The sequence below is a fragment of the Hippopotamus amphibius genome, chromosome 6 (genome assembly GCF_030028045.1).
Source record: "Hippopotamus amphibius kiboko isolate mHipAmp2 chromosome 6, mHipAmp2.hap2, whole genome shotgun sequence".
Lineage (NCBI taxonomy): Eukaryota > Metazoa > Chordata > Mammalia > Artiodactyla > Hippopotamidae > Hippopotamus > Hippopotamus amphibius.
This window is the reverse complement of record NC_080191.1, coordinates 43,709,176-43,729,183: the sequence shown is the minus strand read 5'-3', so window position 1 is coordinate 43,729,183 and position 20,008 is coordinate 43,709,176. Positions and strand designations below refer to the sequence as shown.

At 42.9% G+C, this 20,008-nt stretch overlaps 1 long non-coding RNA gene across 1 annotated transcript in view; it reads left to right on the top strand.

Moving 5' to 3' along the window:
- Positions 1–10,550, top strand: part of LOC130855906 (uncharacterized) — a 52,624-nt gene extending 42,074 nt beyond the window's left edge. The window contains exons 2-3 of the long non-coding RNA XR_009054393.1: positions 5,979–6,024; positions 10,461–10,550. This is a non-coding gene — a long non-coding RNA (uncharacterized LOC130855906). The remainder of the gene's footprint in view (positions 1–5,978; positions 6,025–10,460) is intronic.
- The last annotated feature ends 9,458 nt before the right edge of the window (positions 10,551–20,008 follow it).

Genomic DNA, 20,008 nt, shown 5'->3' with positions numbered 1-20,008 from the left:
TGGATTTCTAACATTCTTGAATGTGGTGACATTGTATCTACATTCCTGTATCTCAACACTTGGCTGAAGCCAAGGAGGGGTTGCTGTCTTTAATGGGCTCCGGGAGCTCCAGTTCAGCAAAATCCACACCACGCCCTAATCTGTTACCCTCCTCTTGCCTCACTTAATTATCTGCTTAGCCTCTATAAGCAGCGGAGTTTGCACCTAAATTTAGAAAGGGGTGTTCTCAAAATTTAATCTGATAAAACCAATTAAAATTGACGGTTTTCTTCAAACAGTCCACTAGAAATGGGAGACGAGCTAATTCTCCATTCAACATCTTTACATAGATCCAAAGGCTATTATTAGAGTGTCCTTTCCTCCCTGTCTTCCCCACTGAGATCACCCCTAGTTGTGTGGCTTTTTCCAGGAGCTGTGCACTATAAATCTTCCACCGTTGCTGCTGCTCAGTGCTGGAGGTGATACGGACTTTCACATCTTTGTAAACTGTGAGCACCAACCTATGTACCCCAGCACTTTTACTTGTGCCCAATTTGTGACAATTCAATCCAGCAACGAATATTTTCACTATGTTCTAGATGCTGTGTTATGAATGTGGACTATCACTAAGTAACAAAGAGCAAGAGGATATATTTTCTAGTGGCAGACGATAAGCAATGAATAGAATAAATAAATTACACGTGTTTAAAAATGATATCTGCTAAGGGAAAAAAACCAATAGAGTGGTCTTAGGGGGCTGGCAATGGGGACTGCAGTTTTCAATAGAGTGTTCAGGGTAGACCTCATTGAGAAGGTGGCATTTAAACAAAGACTTGAAAGAGGTTGTTATAGGAAATGACCCTGATGTAGTACCAGGCAGGCTGTTCTGTTATGGAACGGAAAGACTCACAGGCCAAGTTAAGATGCTTGAATCATACAGATTATTGAATCAACCTAACACATAACACATAACACATGGAGGGTAGCAAGAGGAAAGAGATGGGGTAGATGAACATACTTAGGATGTTGTATAAGCAGGTAGAAGGATCACACTAGATGAATCCTGGGTTGTGCAATGCTAATGTATTCACACACACACACACACACACACACACACACACACACACACACACACACACCCCCCCCCCCCCAGCCTTCTCACTGATAGTAAAGTTATAGGACCAGACTTGAACTTAACCTAGAAGCTCAGCAGAGAGAAGATGCCTGGGGGCCAATACACACTTGCTCTATGAGAGAGACTCAAGGCGAAGCATATGACTCATAAATTAGCCTGTTGAGCAGCCATGAGCTTTCCCTGGGTCTTTTGGATGGAACACACATGGAGTCAGAGTGGGGACCATAATATGTGTCTCCAAGGGGTGGTCAATTTGCGATAACATAGCTGTCAACCTGGAGGTGGTATGATCAAGATCTTACTGCTTGGTCCTTCCATTCGTTTCTTTATAGAAATAACACTCTTGATTATTCCATGCTTTTGAAATCATATATTTCACTCATTATGTCTATCTTTATCATGCCGCATAGGATATTTACGTACAGTATTTAACGTATCGTAGGAGTTTATCCAGCCCATTGCTGGTCTCATCTTTGAGAGCAGAACTGAATGTTCTCAAATGTAGTAAACACACGTTATGGAGGTGAGGGAGTCAGCCAGGAGGATACCAGAGGGAAGAGCACCCTGGGAGAGTAGTGGCAAAGGTGAGCTGTGCCTAGTGTGTTTCTGGAACGGCAGGGACAGGGTGGCTGGGGTGGAGTGAGTGGGTGAGTGGAGATGAGCGGGAGAGGAGGGCAGCTTTTGCTGGGTCTGATGACCATCGTAAGAACTTTGTCTGTAATACTCACACAGATCCATCCTTCACCGAATTATATGGTCAACTCTATGTTTCCATTCTCTAGGAATTACCCTTTACTCACCCAGAGGGGGGAAATCATGGTAATGCAGTGTCATGGAAGCCGGAGAGAGTTTCAAAAAGAGGTCAGCTATGTCAGCTGTCACTGAAAGGACTTTGATAAACAATAGACTCTGGGGGATGATGAGAACAGGGTGGAAGAAAAGCCCATTTGAATTAGCAATAAAGATGTCATTGGTGACCTTCAAGGGATGGGTTTCGATGAAGCAGCCAGGGCAGAGGCTGAGTGTAGTGTTACAGAGGAAACTGTGGGGAGGACATGGATGTGCTGCTTCCTCAGGCCTGGTGACCTTTGTGCCTCACGGTTGCTGATATGAGAAAGCGCCCCCCCCCACCCCCTTTGAGAACTGTGGCCCAGGCTGAGAGCACTTCCCAGCAGAGCCGCACAAACCCAGTTCCCATGTATCAGGCTGCTGGTTAAAGTATTTCCAGCCACGTCTACCAGATTTCTTTGAAAGGCCTTTGAGGTTGCTCACTCAAGTAAATCCTTTTACTCACTATTTTTGTTTGAATATGAGTGGAGGGAAAGAGGAAATTAATAATTCTACCTGCTAATTGATCATTTCTAGTATTTGAAAATCTGTCATTCTGTTTCCAAAGTTTATCTGCACTTCTATCCCTCCATCCAACCCTCCCTCCACCCTTCCCTCCATCCCTCCCTCCACTCATCCATCCGTCCTCCGTCCTCTTCTTGATAGCTATCTCTATGAAAGACAGGCTTTCCTCATCTACAAGTTTACTTTGTCCGCCTGACTCTGGATTCCAATCCTCTCCCTCCTCCCCACCCCACCCCCCAAACCCTTCTCTCGTCCTCCTCACTCTCCCCAGACAACTGCAAGATCAGTGAATCCCTTTTTATTTCTGATTGCTAATCTCTCCCTTTCTTGAATAAACCCAGATCGTATCTATCTTCAAAAATAACACCTCTCCTCACCCCTGTCCATCTGTTGTTATCACTCTAGGTCTCTTATTTGCTGAGAACCAAGTCCCTTGAATGCCACATCTGCACAAGCTTGTATCTGTCCTTGTCCCTCCACTGAAAGTGTTGTCCCTGAGGTCCAGACGCAACCATGTCACCTCATAACACCCTCACTTATTTATTATATTTGATGTTGTAATCAGCTATTTTCTTTTCTGTCTTACTCAATACACTAAGTTCTCTGACAGCAAGGTGGTTTCATAGTTACCTCTGTCCCCAGCATCTAGACCAATCTATGGCACTGATTAGATGTTCAATGTTTGTTGAATGAATGAATCAGTGAATGAATGAATGAATGAGTCCTCTCTGTGACCTCTTTTATGTGTGACTCAGTTAACCATGCCCTCCTTTTAAAAAAAAACATTCTTCTATTAGTTGCTCAGATTATATTCTCTCTGGTTTTCATTCTAACCCTCGGTCAATTGTTTTGTGGCTTATCTTTAAATGATGCAATTTCCTAGGGGGTCTGCCTTTGTTTTTCTTTTCTTAGCATTGTTTATCTTACCTGGACAGGCTCATTAGTGGCCAGCAGCTTCAATTACAACCTTGTCTAGCCCTGATCTCACTTTGTTCTTCAGACCCATATATCTAGCTGCCTCCAGACCATCTCCATTTAGCCATCTTGTGGGGACCTCAAGATTATAAGTTAAAACACTGAACATCATAACTCCTCTCTCAGTGAATGGTATAGCCAGCCATGTACTTAGTCATGGAAGCTAACGATACGGCAATTTTCCTAGATATCTCTTTTTCCCTCACCTGTCTCATTTAATCATATAGTCATTCCTTTAGATAAATTATGTAAGATGTATCTGAAATATGTCCTCTATCTCTCCATTTTTTTGTGTCATAGTCTAGGGGTCATGGTGAGATATGAAGTTTTTTTGGGCAGAAATAATGAGTTCTGCCCCCTTCCTCCTGCAACTCCTCCTGACACACACACACACACACACACACACACACACACACGTGTGTCTGAACATATACATACAGAGCTGTGATCAGAGTTAGGACATTGCAAATGCTAGGTTCGAGGTCTTCTAGCCATTGGTGACACAAAGATGTTAGCCTCCTCCCTGCCAGCGGAGACAAGACATCGGGGAGGGAGTGCTGAAAACCAGGATACGGCCTCCCTCTCAAGCCTCCCACTCCCATCCGAGAAACTTCTCACTCAAATAGTATAAAATAAAATAGAAAAAAAAAGTGATAAAAAGGAACTAAAAGATATTTTGATTGGGGCAATTCCAACCACATATGTCAAAATCACTGGTTAACTTCCCTGTATCAATTTCACTGTACTGATCATCCCTCCACAAAGGCTTGTCATTTCAGAATTGGAGTATGTTGCCTTTTCTCTGCATCACTTTAATAGAGGTTCATCAAATATTTGACACCCCGAGGAACTAACCATACTGTAGAAACATGAGCTAGGACAGCAGAGAGGTGGTGTGGGACAAAACTGGGATAGCAGAGAGATGGTGGGGGAGAGAGCTGGGAGAGTAGAGTGATGGTGGGGACAGAGCTGGGACAGCAGAGTGGTGGTGGGGACAGAGCTGGGACAACAGAGTGGTGGTGGGGACAGAGCTGGGACAGCAGAGTGATGGTGGGGGACAGAGCTGGGACAGCAGAGTGGTGGTGGGGGACAGAGCTGGGACAGCAGAGTGGTGGTGGGGGACAGAGCTGGGACAGCAGAGTGATGGTGGGGGACAGAGCTGGGACAGCAGAGTGATGATGGGGACAGAGCTGGGACAGCAGAGTGGTGATGGGGACAGAGCTGGGACGGCAGAGTGATGGTGGGGACAGAGCTGGGACAGCAGAGTGATGGTGGGGGACAGAGCTGGGACAGCAGAGTGGTGATGGGGACAGAGCTGGGACAGCAGAGTGGTGGTGGGGACAGAGCTGGGACAGCAGAGTGACGGTGGGGGACAGAGCTGGGACAGCAGAGTGGTGATGGGGACAGAGCTGGGACGGCAGAGTGGTGGTGGGGACAGAGCTGGGACAGCAGAGTGATGGTGGGGGACAGAGCTGGGACAGCAGAGTGGTGATGGGGACAGAGCTGGGACGGCAGAGAGGTGGTGGGGACAGAGCTGGGACAGCAGAGTGATGGTGGGGACAGAGCTGGGACGGCAGAGTGATGGTGGGGACAGAGCTGGGACGGCAGAGTGATGATGGGGACAGAGCTGGGACAGCAGAGTGGTGGTGGGGACAGAGCTGGGATGGCAGAGTGGTGGTGAGGACAGAGTTGGGACGGCAGAGTGATGGTGCGGGACAGAGCTGGGACAGCAGTGTGATGGTGGAGGACAGACCTGGATGCAGGGATAGATTCCCTGACTTCTTGCGCTTAGAGGGGTTCACTAGGTCCATTAGTGCCACATTATCTCTGACAGTTTAACTTGCTTATGGTGATATTACTTTAGGACTTCTCTCATTCCAGTTCTGGGGAGTGACCTGGGTGGGAGTTGCCACTAAAACACAGGGAGGGGGAAGCTTCAGATAACTTTAGAGAGTTTGGACTTTTATCCTAAAGGCAAAAGGAAACAACTCAAGGATTTTTAAGCAGGAGAATGATCGGATCAGATTTAAATATAGTTTTAAAATAATAATATAAATAACCAATATTTTTCAGCGCTTATTGTATACAAGACACTATGCCAAATGCTTTACATCTGTATCTTATTTAATTGTAAGAGCAGCTCTATGAAGTAAGTCCTCTTTTTTTTTTAAATTATTTTTTGGCTGTGTTGGGTCTTCGTTGCTGCACATGGGCTTTCTCTAGTTGCGGCGAGCAAGGGCTACTCTTTGTTGTGGTGTGTGGGCTTCTCATTGTGGTAGCCTCTCTTCTTGCAGAGCACAGGCTCTAGGCACGTGGGCTTCAGTAGTTGCAGCACATGGGCTCAACAGTTGTGGCTTACGGGCTCTAGAGCACAGGCTCAATAGTTGTGGCGCACGGGCTTAGTTGCTCTGCGGCATGTGGTGTCTTCCTGGGGCAGGGATCAAACCTTTGTCCCCTGCATTGGCAGGTGGATTCTTACCCGCTGCACCACCTAGGAAGTCCGAAGTAAGTCCTCTTAATTTTCTTCTTTTTACAGATATTGAAGTAAAGACCTAGAGGATCATTTGTTCAGCTTCTCACAGGTAAGAGGAGTGAAGCTGGGATTCAGTGCCAGGTTATTTGGACCCAAGTCCGTTTCAGTCATCACCCTGAGCCCAGAATCATGACAAAGGAAATTCATAAGACGGTGTTGCTAGGGTAGGTTGACTTTTTCCATACGTGAATCCCCACCATCCCTCCTAGTCTCATTTTTTCACCACTTGCCTGTGTTGAAGCTGCATGGCATTCGTATCCAAATATGCCAAGCTCTCTCCTGTCTTCGAGCATTGGAACTTACTGTACCTTGCTCCCCACCAAACCTAAAGTTCTTCCCCTCTCCACCATGGTGGCCATACTCACTCTTAGCCCTTCAAGGCTTCCTAGTCACCACCTCCTCCAGCCCATCCTCTGACTACTTCTCCCCACTCCCTGGCCCAGTCCTGGGGGTTAACATAGGTATCCATCCTCTTTCTACAACATTGATCTTCAAACATCTTTGCTTTGGTCCCTTAAAATTACTTGAAAAACTAAGTACTGCCATATGTATTGTCAGCTTGATATTCTGAAATTTGTCATCATACGCTTAAACAGTGGGGCAAAGGATGTAATTTCTTACATATTGTAAATAATAGGCTTTTCATAAAATATTAATCACTTTTTAAATTGTATCCAATGCAAAGCAAGTACCATATCATTTGACATCCATCATCACCCTCTTTCAGACTGTGTTATTCTAAACACTCTAGGTCAGGTCCATCTAACAAGGAAACGTAAGAGAAATTTTTAACAGGTGAATAGAAATAGTTTACTTGCTCACCTACTGGAGAGAAGGAAAGAAAACATGGCCCAGGCTGTGTTTTCAGAGTCTGGAAGCTCCAGGGACACAGGAGGTCTCCATCTAGCTCAGGTGCACAGACATGGAAAAATGAACTTATAAAGTATTCTGGGGGACTTCCCTGGTGGCACAGTGGTTAAGAATCCACCTGCCAATGCAGGGGACACTGGTTCGATCCCTGGGGCGGGGAAGATCCCACATGCTGTGGAGCAACTCAGCCCGTGTGCCACAACTACCGAGCCTGTGCTCTAGAACCCGCGAGCCACAACTACTGACCCCACGTGCCACAACTACTGAGCCCACATGCCTAGAGCCTGTGCTCCTCAACAAGAGAAACCACCACAATGAGAAACCCACACACCGCAACGAAGAGTAGCCCCTGCTCACCACAACTAGAGAAAGCCTACATGCAGCAAAAAAGACCCAGTACAGACAAAAAATAATTAATTAAAGTATTCTGATGCAGGACAGGCAGGAGTGTCCATTCTCTTTGTTCATTATAGAGCAGTGCATGCTATAAGAATTGGGTAAGATTTTATAAAAAAGTGTTGAATTAATTGGATGAGCAGGGCCCACTTTAAAGAAGTGCCTGTGTTATTAAATTCAGTTTTTGAGGTGGTAAAAGAGCCTGATTACTTCTCAGTGGTGGACAAAACCATCTTTTTCGAGAGGTAGTGTGTGTAGCAGACAGAGAAAGGGCTTTGAAGTCTAAGAGATATGAATTTGAATTCAAGACCCACCACTCTGCCAACTGTGGGAACTTGAGCAGATACTTAGTCTTTCTGAGTTTCAGTTTCCTCATCTCTGGAATGTCCATATCTGAGATGACCACCAAAGTTCAAATTCCCAGAGGAAAGCCCAGCTTGGATTAGGTGATCTTATGGGTAGACTGCCAAGAGTTGATTGCAGAGGGAAGCTATTTCTGCTTTTTCTGCTTCACATCCCAGATCTTGGGTCCCTTCCAGGGCCTGCATCCCCAGGATGGGACATGATGCTGGGGAGAAAAGCATCACTAGCTTCATCATTAGAGATAACGATGTTCACAGAGGCTTGGTGAAGTGTCATTAGCAACTGTATGGGATGCTTGGCTGTTTCTAGATCTCTCCCCTACCTGTCCTAACCAGAACAAATGCCAAAGTATTCCTTTAGAAATTATCCTAGACTCACTTTATTTATAGACAACACATATACACCGTGAATTGGAAGAGTGCCAAATGGTCCCTTGCCCTAACATCTCTTCCTTAGCTGACTGCCCCAGTGCCTGCAGTTCCCAGATTGATTAGAATGATTGCTTTGGGTAAGGCATTATGTGTCCAAAGACCCCATTAGAATGCAAAGAGGTAACATCCTCAGACACTAATATGTCAGCAAGGACTAGCTCATCTATCACATCAGCTGGCTTTCAATTAGCTGGGAGTTAGACCCCCAACTAATTGAGTGGCAGGACGAGTACAGTTTGCTGGAAACGAGGGGTGAGGAAACCTTGAGGCTTGAAATATTAAACACTTCACAGGTAGAGCCAGACCACAGAAGGAAAAAGAGTGAGGGTGAGAGCTGTAAGGGATGCGTGGAGAAAGGAGGAGAGACAGGACCTGAAGGAAGACAGACCCTTCGTACTAATGCCTAAGGTCAGGCAGTATCTCTGCCAAGGCACTCACAGAAATTTGAGAAATGGTAAAGAAAAATGTTCTATTCCTAAAATTCTTCTCAGATTCTTAATTATGCTCACAGGCCTTAACCAAAATAGTATATCAATCATAATTTCGATAATAATAGCTAATACCTTTTGAGGACTTGCTTCTTGTCAAGTACTGTAGTTTGTGCTTTACATGTGGTAGGTAGTTCATGGAATCCTCGCAACCCCCTGAGCCACTGCCGTTCTTATAGACATTGTTCTATAGGTAAAGAAGCTGCTGTTTAGAAGAAGTTAAGAAACTTGGCTAAAAGCAAAACCAACAAAGCTGTGGCACTGAATTCTTGTTGGAATTCTTGCTTTGACTCCAGGATAAAATCCTTAACCGCTAGAGTGGGGCTATGTCTTGCAGGGGGTGAAGTTCTAAAGAAGCGGTTGCCCAGCTTTTTTGGGTGAAAGGCCAGATAGTAAATCTTTCTGGCTTGTGAGCCACAGGGTGTCTATCCCAATTACTCAGCTCTATTGTTGTAGCATAAAAGCAGCCATAGATAATATGTAAACAAACAGGTGATATAGAAACAATAAAACCAAACAATGGCTTGTTCTACAGAGATCTGAAAAAGGCAAAAACGGTGCAGTCAAAATGACCCTTCATATAACAGTAGTTGCTTGAAAGGAGGGAAACTACCTTTAACAATGTAGCTGGGTCTATAGAATCACAACAGCAGAGAATGTTTTTCTTTCTCTTTGCATTTCAGTAGTGATCTCTCTATTCTTTTGATGGTGAAGACCAAGTCTAGTTTGAAATGGAGGAAGAGAAATAGAGGACATGAACGATTCTCCCACCACTCCTTCCTTTTTTTGATGTGTAAGTGTAGTTGAATTCCAGGGAGAAAAAAATGCATGTGTGGTGAGGGTCCACTGAAGGCTCTTTCCCAAACGACTTAACTCACACTTTGGGGAGGGGACAAAGCATCTTATGGACTTAAAGTTCCCTGGAACATTCTTGAGAAAATGCTTTCTCCAGTGCTTGAGAGGGAATGTGTTTCTACCTTCCCTCTCTGATTAAGGGAAAACTACACTTAGAGCTGGAAGAAAGGGTTTGGGGCTGAAAAATGAGACTGACTGGCCCTGGAAGCTGCCGACTGACCAGATGTTGGAGGGATGCAACTTGTTAAGTTGTGGATGTGATTTCTTTGGAAGGATATACCACAAATCCCTTGAGACCTAAGGAGAAAGACAGTCTTATTTTGACTCACTATAAAAACTCAACTTGGGTTTATTTCAGGGGAGCCAAGACTAGCCTACAGAGAAAGCAGCATATTTGAAAGACTTGGGCAGGAGCAGGGACTGGAGGGGATACCAGTGCAAGTATGTGAATGTGCAGAGAGGGGGATATTTTGAGACTAAATGCAAGTGTCCACCATGACTCACGCCATAAAGGAAAAAACAGCTGAAAAGTCATGTTGTAAAGTATGGAAACTAAAGAATGGTCTTGTTTTAGTTTAAGACCCTGTTGTTTGTCTCATTTGCAATGAAAACAACCTCTAGTTTCGAAGAACACTATTTTTTTCCCAAGTTGGTAATACATTTAGACTGTTAAAAATCAAAATGATATAAAAAGTACACACAAAGAAGTCCACATCTGTCCCTTCCCATCCGTCCTATCCTCTCTCACTTCCTACTCTTTGTACTATTTTTGGTTTGTTGGCTTATGTATTGCTCCAATATTTCTTTTTGCATATGCAGATAGATAAGAACAGAATATATTGTTACCCACTCTCATTTTATTACACAAAATGCAGCCCACACTGTATTGAGTTTTGCATGTCATTTTCTCTGCTTAAGCGTACGGCCTGAATATCTCTGTACATCACTACAGAAAAGGTGCTCATTATTTTTTTTATAGCTTCATAGGATTAATTTTGTAAATATGCCATGTTTTATCTGGGTCCTATCCAAACACTGTCACAATAAGTTGTCTTGTACATTTTCACTTACTGTGTGTGCAGATGTAACTGCAGGAAAGATGCCCAGATGTGGGATTGCTGGGTCCAAGGGCCACTGAACCTGTCATTTTGGCTGGTAGCGCCAGATACCACTGCACAGGGCCTGCACCATTTGCCCCTTCATAGCAAAGTAATGCCATTTTTATTTGTATTTCTCATATTAATTTGTATTCCATTTGGCTATGAATATTTTTCTATGAAATGTCTGTTCATGTGCTTTGCCTGTTTTTGTGTTGTGTTCTTCCTAAACTTCTTCATTCCTGGGAGTTCCCTAGCAGTGCATTATCTATTCAGGAGAACAGTATTTGTCATGGACAGGATTTGCAATTTTTCCCAGTTTACCATTTTGTCATCTGCTTCGCTTATGGTGTATTTGCTAGGCTAACGGATTTTAAAGTACATATGTAATTTATCTTTAATTTTATGACATGAATTTTCAGTCATATAAGGGACTCCCCTACTCCAAGGTTAGCAAGGCATTCGCTTATATTGTCTTCTGTGATTTTTAAAAACTTATTTATTTATACTTTTAAATGCTTGCTATAATTGAAGGTTTTTCCTTATGCATAATGTGAAGTATAGATCCAATTTTATTTTATCTTTTCTTCAGATGGTCAATAAGTAGTCCCATTAATCTAAAGATCCATCTTTATTCTATTGATGTAGGTGTCATCTTTATCATGCACCATATTACTGAATGTGTTTGTGTGTATTTTTGACATTTTCTAATCCACAGGTCTTTCTATTTATGTACCAACCAGACGTGTAGTTATTAAGACTCTGGTATGTTTTAATATCTGGTAAACTGGATCTCCCACAGTCCTTTTTTTCTGTTAGTTTTTTCTAACTATTCAAATTTGTTTATTTTTCCACATGAGATTTATGGTGTTATTTTGAGTGGATAACACCTTATTTAGAAGTTAACTTTGGGAGAACTGGTACATTTTCATTATTGAGTCTTTCTATCCATGATATCTAAGATATGTCTTTATATATGTTGAAGTTTAAGAGGAGGAAGAATGTTTCCTCTCTAACCCCTACGTTCTTCAGCCAGGGCCCTGCAATTAGACCAACAAAAGATTAACAAGAGAAAAAACACTTTATTAACATATACTGTGCTCATCACAGGAGAAACCTCAGTGATAAGTAACTGAAAGGAGTGGTCAGAACTGGAGCTTATACAGCATCTTAGCAAAAGAACAATACATTTGTTAAGAGTGACAAGACAAAGGATAAGGGGTTAGGCTTCTACAGGGTGGTAAACTGTGGGAGGGTAGATATATGGGTGAAACTAATGGAAGAGGAGGACTAGTTAGTGAGCTTTGTTATGTAGATTTCTCTGGGCTGATAAGAGTTTAAAGTTGTCTCTGGTGATTAAGAGTTGTCCTGCCCTTCTTGGTAGAGGAAGGGAGGGCAGAGCGATTTTGCGTGTTTGTGTGTGTTTCTTTCCAATTGCCTTTAGCTCAAAATAATCCTTACGTCAGAGTGGGATATTTTAGGGTGGTATGCTTGGAACCCCTTCAAAGGCTATTGTTAGCTACTTCAGGATGGCTTTAAAATTTTCCTCACATTAAGTTGCACATTTAAAACGTTTTTTTTTTTTTTCTAGGTATTTTTATCTTTTTAGATGCTACCGTAAATATGGTCTTCTTTTCTATCTTAAGACTAGTTTTCTTAAGAAATTAGGAAGAACTGTGAGACTAACTATATATTGCAATTAAGTAATTTATAAGGTCAGTCAAGGAAAGCCACAATAAATCAGCTTCAGAACCATTTCAATTAACAAAATTTGTACAGACACTTGTCAGTACCGTGAAGTTACAATAATACATGCTGGTTATGTAGCTTCTGAAATCTAAACCACACACATACACACACAAAACAGTTGTTACTGAAAATGGTAGAATGCCAAATCACAATAGGAGATAGAATTGTAAAAGGCTTTTGGTCTCATTGGTCTCATTTATAACTTGTCACTGCCTTTTTTTTTAAAAAATTTTTTTCCCACACCACGTGGCATAGTTCCCCAACCAGGGATCAAACCCACACCCCTTGCAGTGGAAGCTGTCTTAACCGCTGGACAGCCAGGGAAGTTCCTGTTACTGCCTTCTAACGGGTGGCCTTAGTATCTGAAGGGGCCGTCTCTTTTGCCAAGGTCTAGATGTGAGCCTAGGCGTTAAGAGGATGTTGGATTGGGTGGAAATAAATTGTTCTGGTAAGAAATAGAAGAGATATAGATGCCTGGGGAAATATCCTGAAATGTGAAAGCCGAGAGCTAGCTGGGCTGGAAATTGGAGAGGGAAGCACTGAGAAGGAACCTACCCTGGTTGGATGAAACGTTTGGGGTGGAAGAAACACACTGAATTGGGATGTTTGAATTTGTGTGTTGAGAGCTGGGGCCGTGGTTAGCCTTCTGACTCCCCTGTGAAATGGTTGTTACTGGCTAAAAAGTCTATCGTTACGGATATCTGAACCTATCTCTCTCCCCACTCCCTCCAAGAAAACAAGCCATAAACATTTTTTTCAGAATTAGCCTTCGTGCAAAAAGATGACTTTTCCCTGTTGCATCTCTCATCATGAGAGAAGAGTGTAACAGTCAATCCTGTCTGTGCAATGAGTTTTGTGATGAACAGGCCTGTGGAACAAAGTTTCTCTCATTTCTAGCTGTTCACACTAATAAGCCTGATTCTTGTTGCATTTTGGATAAAGATGAGAAGTGCATTGTTGGGTTCGTGTGCATTTGCTGTGGCTCCGCCCAGATGCTCCTCCAGGTGACCTCCACGTGGATGGATGGCAGCTTCTTATCTGGTAAGTTATTGGCTCATATGCCACCATGTTTTATCTTTGTCCTGGGAAATACCTGTACTAAAATTACCTTATTTATTTGTTTCTTTATCACAGCCTCTCTCACTCAAAAGCTCCATTCGAGTGTGGATCTTGCCTACTCTGTTAACTGCTGTATTCCCAGTGTTCAGAACAGTGGCACATGGTAGGCCTTTAACATTTGTTGAACAAGTGAACAAAACATAGTTCAGCTTCTATATTTCTTTTGCTTTCTTAAGTTGCAGTTTGTATGTGCTGCACTGGCTATAAATTTAGGTTCTGTATAAATGAGTTTATCCTCATTGCAATAATTAAAAAATCGTATAGTGATGCACTGACAAAATGACTTTCAAGTTCCCTTTCTAATCTTACTGTTTCTGTATCAAATGATTTCAAGTGTTCCCAAGTCATCATCATCATACATTTAAAGTAAAATCAACACCTCAAAACAATCCCAAGTTTTAAAATTTAACAGCTTAGAGAAAGAAAATAAAATTAAGGGAGGAAGGAGTGACTGGGCTTGCAATTTCTTTTCACTTGCTAATGGACACCCTACTTTCCCTCTTTATGACTTGCAGACTGCAACTTCCAGTAATATATTTATTTTGGTCCAGTTATAATAAAATATACCTTTTTTTGTGAATGAACCTAACATCTGCAAAGTAGTGGATGGGAAATAGCTCAAAACAAGAATATTTTGGTTAAAGATTGAAGTAAAATATATTAAAAATTTACTTGAAAATTTATCAAGTTCAAAAACATCTCTCACCAAAGGAATAGTAACTAATATTCACTGATTCAATTAAAAAACTAAAAGATGAAAATTATGTAGGCATTTAGCTTAAGATACTAGAGAAAATAGACTACACAAAAAATAAGAGGAAGGAAGAAATGAAAATAAATGTAGAAATTAATGAGTTAGAAAGCAAGTACTCATACTCTAAGGTAAAAAGTTAATGAGCTTGACTATGCCAAAATTAGAGACTTCTGTTAACTAAAAGGCAACATAGAAAAGTTAAGAGATGCATAATATATTAAGAGAAGGTATTTGCAATATTTATAACCGACAAGTAATAAATCTGGAACACACAAGAAATTCCTGCAAATGGATAAAAACAACATCAACCACCAATACAAATGAAATACCCTGGAAATACCCTGGAAGAAAACAAGCAAAGATTCCTAGAAGTAGAAAGCAGAATGGATAACAAGCATATCAACAGATGGTCAACCTTACTAATTACTAGAGGAACTTGATGAAAATAATGAGAAAACATTAGCTCTCATAAGAAGAGTAAATAATTAGGAAATCAGGTTGTTGGGCTGCACCCCACAGACTTGCAAGCGTTATATGTACCCAGCCTTGAGACTGAAGAAAGAGCCCAGAGACGGCGACAGAGACATTGACAGTGTATTGGACAGGGGATCTTACCTGTCTGAAGCAAAAGGGTCCTGGAGTGACACCCCACTGTGAACAGCAGCCGGCCGGCAGGACATGGCAGCCATCTTCACTACAGGGGGAGAAGGAGGCTACCATTTATACGCAGAATTGACATCAGATTGGCTCATCAATTACCAGGGAAACCAGCAGCTGAGGCAGGGGCAAGCCCATAGGCAGTGAGTAATTAAGCCCTATAATTAAGAGTATTGGATAGTCCTGTGTGTGAAGCAGGGTCCAGTCGAGCAGATGTACAAAGAGCAAGAGAACAACCATCTTGAATGGCCTGACCATACACAGGCATTACCAAGTGTTAGCAGTGATGTGTAGGAAATAAGAACCTCCTTGCACTGCAGGTGGAGAGCAACCTAGGCATACTGGAGAAATGGCCTGTCTACATACTGCAACTAGCAACACTTCTGGGTATAACTCAGGGTTATGGCATGCAATTTTGGCCCTATAGAGAAAATTGTTTTCAGTTCTCCTACCAAGGTTGGGCTTGGCAAACATCTTTACATGGGATTTCTACTGATATCACTCCAGGTCCTTGTACCCTTCCAGATGCTTGGTACTTTGTGTCAGCTCCTGCCACCCCTCATTGTCCCCGTATATAGCATTGAGAAAGCCTCACACAGATTCTTAAGGGGACGTGTTAGAGGATATTCATTGAAGAGATGTCCATGGTAGCAGGTGTCCATCCCTAGGGGCATGGATAAGTAAAGGATGGTGCATGTATGCCATGGAATGCTACAGAGCTGTTAGAAGAGATGAATTAGATGAGCACTGTTGTACGCTGAATTATGGTCCTCTGAGGATGGCCACATTGTAATCCCCAGAACCTGTGTAGATGCAATTAAGTAATGTTAAGAGTCTTGAGATGGGGGAAGAGTATCCTGGGTTATCCAGGTGGGCCCAGTGCAATAACAGGGGTCCTTATCAGAGGCAGGCAGTAGCATCACAGTTAGGAGTAGGAGATGTAAGCAAGGAAGCTAGAGGTTGGAGTGAAGTAAGGAAGGGTTGTGAGCCTAGGAATGAAAGTGGCCTCCAGGAAACAAGATTCTTCTCTCAGAGCCTTTGAAAAAACCAACCCTGGCAACACCTTGACTTTAGTTCAGTGACTTTAGTGGTAGTTGATATCAACTTTGAACTTCTGATCTCCAGAACCATAAGAGAACTTTTGTTGTTTTAGCTACTGAATTTGAGATAATTCGTTATAGCAGCAATAAGAAACTAATATAAGTATATGATATGGATAGAGTCTAAAATTACAGAGTGAAATAAATAAAAAGATATTATATTTTTCTAGAAAACATACTGATCCAAGAACTGGAAGAAGTCTATTTAGGGGAAAGGAATGGGGGTAAGAGTTACAGTAAAGTAAAAAAAATAAAAGAATTGAAATAGAGTCTTGTAGAGAACAACTGTAAAAGTGAGTCATAAAGAAGTATGATTAAATCTAAACAGCTTTCTAGATATGGTACTGTGATCACCATGGAGAGGTTATATTTTGGATGCACGAGGTTCCCTGTAACATGCCTCCTATCAAATTAAAAAAAAGAAAGAAAGCAAGAAAGAAAGCAATGGAATAGAATGGTATGAAAAATATAGAGGTGGTTCTATGGAAAGATATTGAATAAGCAAATTGCTGGCATCTGTGACCGTGGAAAAGGGGGAAAACACAATAACATCATTAGGTGTGGAAATGGGTTTTAACCACAGATATAGAGGATATTAGACATTAAATACTATTTACAACATTAAGCAAAGAAATTGAATATTTAGATAAAATCAATATTCTTTTGCAGGAATTTAAAATTACCAAAATTGACTCAAGGGATGGCTTAAAAAAAAAAAACAAAAACTAATTAGGTGGAAAACCAGAGGAGTTTAAAATATTTCCTAAAATCTAACCCTGCTAAAGCCAGATTTGGATATTTTTTTAAAATTTTATTTTATTTGTTGGTTGCATTGGGTCTTCATTGCTGTGCACAAGATTTCTATAGTTGCGGAGAGTGAGGGGGGCTACTCTTCATTGCAGTGCGAGGGCTTCTTATTGGAGTGGCTTCTCTTGCTGCGGAGCACAGGCTCTAGGCACGTGGGCTCAGTAGTTGTGGCTCACAGGCTCTAGAGTGCAGGCTCAGTAGTTGTGGCGCATGGGCTTAGTTGCTCCGTGGCATGTGGGATCTTTCCGGCCCAGGGCTCAAATCCATGTCCCCTGCATTGGCAGGCAGATTCTTAACCACTACACCACCAGGGAAGCCCAGATTTGGATATTTTGAAAGACTAATTCCATAAATATCTTCCAAAAAAGATGATTTTTATGCTGTTTAATCTGTTCCAGAACATCGAAAATAATGGAAGCCTTCTATTCTGCTCCTAATAGTAAGCTCTGATAGGATTAGCAGTGTGATAAAGAGGTATCCTTTTTAGGATTCAGAGGACCTGTTTTCCAATCATGCATGTTCCACTTGTAAACTGAGTGCTCTCCAGCAGTTCACCTGGTACCCCTTGCTTTACAGCTTCACCTGTCAAACCAGTGCATGATAGAGGTTGGTGTCAGCTCTGCCATTTGTTTCCCCAGCCTGTCTCAGATCTTCACAATTGGGTTTGATGTTGCCTCTCCTTCCTCACCTTCAGGGTCCATCCTAGTCCAGGGTCTGAACCCATCCTGACCGAGAATAGGCCGTTTCCTTCTCCCTTCTCCTTCCATCCAAGACAGATTTTATCTTTGTAATATTCACAGATTCTGGATCAAGAGGAGGAGGCAGGGCCGACCACAAACATCAACACGGTTCCCTAACACTCAAAGCCTCCCCACCCCCTACCCCAGACCATGCATCTTATTCCCTGAATAGCTCCATTTCCATGTCAGGGATTCTGCTTTTGTTCCTGCTAAACTGTCCAGTTCTAGCCCAGGGTTTCCCAACCTGGTGACTGTGGACGCCTGCAAGATTGCAGGTAGCAGTTGCAAGAAAGTTAAGAATTCTTTTCTATTCCAACTACTGTCTGTAGATTGAATGTCTCATACAAATACATGTTGTTACTTTTCCAGATGAACTTGTATCAGTCTTGGTTCAATCAAGAGACAGAAACCATACAATAATGTAAAACAGAGGACGTTTAGTATAATGTTAATAAACTATGATAGAAGAGTAACTATAAAGATATAAAAAGAACTTTAAAGGGCATCCTAGGACGGAGGAAGAGTACCCATGGGAGGACAACTTGGAAGGAGGGGTTCAGGCCTTGCTGGAGAAGGTGTGTAGCCCACCGGATGTCAGAGCAGATGACTGTTTGCTAGGACCAGAGATTGTCCACAGTTGCTGGGCAAGCAGAAAGCAATCTTCAGTTACAGCCTGGGCAAATAGGCTGGAGAGCAGGCTTACAAGGGAGTGGGGGAGTAGGGGAAGGTGCACGCTGTGAACTGAACGTTTGTGTCGTGTCCCTCCCCGCCCCCCGCCCCCCCCCCCCACATCAGTATGTTGAAGCCCAAATGTAATGGTATTTGGAGGTGAGGCCTTTGGGAGGTAATTAGGTCATGAGGGTGGAGCCCCATGATGGGGTTAGCATCCTTAAAGGGGAAGACAGCTAGTTCTTTTTCCCTCTCTTTCTCCTCTCTGCCAGCAGACCGGACATCTGTAAACTAGGAGGGAATATTTCACTAAGAACCTGACCATGTGGGCACCCAGATCTCAGACTTTCAGCCTCCAGAGCTGGGAGAAATAGTCGTTTAAGGTGCCCAGTCTGTATATTCTGTTATAGCAGCCAGAACTGAGGAAGACGGTGCAAGACCTGGAGTGCTTGTTACATGTGTTGGGAAAATGGTGGGGAGCAATTCTCTGGCGCACAGGCAAACTGGGGCTGGCTGGCAGGTGCACGGGGCAAGCCAGGCTGCCTCTGCCGATGGAGGCCTAGAGCACCCAGCGCCCACATCTGAGGCTGTGCAGGGGAGGTCACAGCCCAGGCTGAGGCTGAATAGTGGCTGGGGGACTGTACCTCTGGGCGTGTGGCAGGGGCACACATGGCGCCACTGACCAATCAGGCAGCAGAGACAAGAAGAAGCAGAACAGAGCATACCAGAGCCAGGACGAGAAACCCCCTTCCAGCAATGTCATTCCAGTGCAAGCCCTCACTAACGAAGCTTAGCATGGTACTCACTGTCAAGGAGAGATACTTAATTGGTCCAGTCCAGGTGTGCAGAGCAGCTACGCAAGGAATTTGGGACTGAGAGGCAATACATTGAGAACTGGCATAGTACTGCTGGAATCAGGGAAATATACATTCAATTCAACACTTTACTGATTCCTAGTTGATTTTTATCATTGTGTATTTCTCAAGTAACGGATACAAAGAGGACAACGATTAGCATCGGGGTGGTGGGGAATTCCTAAGATATTTTGCTGTTGAAAAGGAATCCTTCCCCTCAACAAGGTGAGAATTTGCTGCTCCAACAAGCTGTCAATCATGAGTCCCAGTGATGCCCACCTGGTGGCTTGCCTTTAAAATAGCATCCTCCCTGCCCAGCTGTCAGGTTTCTGTAAATCTTGAGCTGTTCACTCTAGTGCGAATCATTTGCATAAGTTATGACAGAGACTCCTGAGTGCCTTGTACATCACTTAAAAAAAAAAAATTATTTATTTATTTACTTATTGGCTATGTTGGGTCTTTGTTGCTGCTCATGGGTTTTCTCTAGTTGCAGCGAGCGGGGGCTACCCTTCATAGTGGTGCGCGGGCTCCTCATTGTGGTGGCCTCTTTTGTGGTGGAGTACAGGCTCTAGGCGCATGGGCTTCAGTAATTGAGGCATACAGGCTCAGTAGTTGTGGCTCACAGGCTTAGTTGCTCCGTGGCATGTGGGATCTTTCTGGCCCAGGGCTCAAACCCCTGTCCCCTGCATTGGCAGGCGGATTCTTAACCACTGCACCACCTAGGAAGTCCCGGTACATCACTTCTTGACCTCTGAGTCCCAGGATGCAATCAGCCTCTGTAAATACCTAGGCTTTCCTCAAAGTCCTTTTAGCTCAAAAGGGCTGTTTGGACTTTTGCCCCTCTCACGAGATAGGACAGTTAACTTGAATGAATGAGTAAATAAATGTTTAATCACCTCCCTCATGGTTCTGAGGATTACTAGGAAGGATGTATACTAAATGTATGTGGAAGTGTACTGAATAGTATAAATCGTCATGATTGTTACTGTTAGTCATAGTGTAACTTTTAAATAAAGTTTTCTTTGCATTTCAGTAGATTTCATATGCAAATTGGTGTGATGGAGATATATAAGTATATATGTAT